Source organism: Protopterus annectens, chromosome 16.part0, assembly GCF_019279795.1.
Source record: "Protopterus annectens isolate FY-2018-M chromosome 16.part0, PAN1.0, whole genome shotgun sequence".
Lineage (NCBI taxonomy): Eukaryota > Metazoa > Chordata > Ceratodontiformes > Protopteridae > Protopterus > Protopterus annectens.
Genome location: NC_056750.1, coordinates 208,224,235 through 208,226,159, shown reverse-complemented (window position 1 = coordinate 208,226,159; position 1,925 = coordinate 208,224,235).

Sequence of the window (1,925 nt, the reverse complement as noted above, 5' to 3'; positions counted from 1 at the left end):
TTTGATTTTTCACATGATTCTCACCAAATGGAAATACATATAGGGAATTGTTTAAAATGGCATTCTTTACTGAAAAGATAATGGGACAGCAATTGGGGTGGTGAATGGTAACATTAGAAATGTTAGCGGAATCATTTGTGTTTAAAAGGTCTAGTAGAAAGTGACAATTTGATTTAAATTTGGGACATGATTCCTTGAAGAAACTACACAACATCAGTGTCATATTCTGCAATGCCAGGGAGGTTTAGACTGATTTTTCCAAAAAGGATTAGTTTGCTTGCATGTTCCAATAGCTAAGATGCTGATTTGAGTAAGTGACTAAATATTTTAACAGTGGATGGGGTTAGATAACTGACTATGGTATGAATTAAGTTGTTATTAGAACATGGGATTTAAAGACAGAGATGGTTTGAGGAACTGATTTTAGTTGCAGGTGACACTTACTTAAGACCAGTGTACCGCCACAAAGTCTCTTCTCAGATCTGGCATCAAATGGTAGTCATAGCCTTTGAAAAAGTGGTGGATATGTGGGCTGTCACTTTTAAGCCATGATTCAATGATAGTTATAACATCTGGGAAGTTAGTGTTGAGGAAGGCACTTGTTTGATCAACCTTGCCTGTGATATTGCTGGCATTAATAAGTGAGCAGTTAAGGTAACTATTGTTACTGTGATTGGATGAGATGAAGTGTAGAATAGAACCAGAACTGGTTTCAATGCTAGCACTAATGAGTAATATGAAAAATGATTGGGTGAATATGATAAGGATCTTTGGTAGCCTAAATAGTCAGTTTGATTTGAAGGGATTAAAGTAGAGACAGCGGTGATTAGTTTAAGCAATGGGTGCTTTTATATTAAAGACTTAGCCGGTAAGAAAGAAGAGTGGTATTGTACGAGGAAGTCAGGAGTGTCAGAGAAGTATGTAAGAGTGGTACAGGATATGTACGAGGGTAGTGTGACAGCAGTGAGGTCTGCGGTGGGACTGACGGATGCAAGGTGGTGGTGGGATTACATCAAGGATCAGCTCTGAGCCCTTTCTTATTTGCAATGGTGATGGACAGGTTGACAGACGAGATCAGACAGGAGTCCCCGTGGACTATGATGTTTGCAGATGACATTGTGATCGGTAGTGATAGTAGGGAAAAGGTGGAGGAGACCCTGGAGAGGTGGAGATATGCTCTACAGAGAAGAGGAATGAAGGTCAGCAGGACTAAGACAGAATATATGTGTGTGAATGAGAAGGAGGATAGAGGAACGGTGAGGATGCAGGGAGTAGAGGTGGTGAAGGTGGATGAGTTTAAGTACTTGGGATCAACAGCTCAGAGTAATGGTGAGTGTGGAAGAGAGGTGAAGAAGAGAGTACAGGCAGGATGGAGTGGGTGGAGAAGTGTGTCAGGAGTGATTTGTGACAGACAAGTACCAGTAAGAGTGAAAGGGAAGGTCTACAAGAGGGTAGTGCAACCAACTATGTTATATGGGTTGGAGACAGTGGCATTGACAAAAAGGCAGTAGTCAGAGCTGGACGTGGCAGAGTTAAAGATGTTAAAGTTTGCACTGGGTGTGACGAGGGTGGACAGGATTAGGAATAAGTATATTAGAGAGTCAGCCCAGGTTGGAAGGTTTGGAGACAAAGCCAGAGAGGCAAGATTACGTTGGTTTGGACATGTGCTGAGGAGGGATGCAGAGTATATTGGGGAAAAGATGCTAAGGATGAAGCTGCCAGGTAGCAGGAAAAGAGGAAGGCCTAAGATAAGGTTTATGGATGTGGTGAGAGAGGACATGCAGGTGGTTGGTGTGACAGAGCAAGATGCAGAGGCCAGGAATAAATGGAAACAGATGATCCACTGTGACGACCCCTAATGGGAGCAGCCGAAAGAAGAAGAAAAAGATCCGGTAAGAAAGAAGAGGAGTGGATGAAAGGTTGTA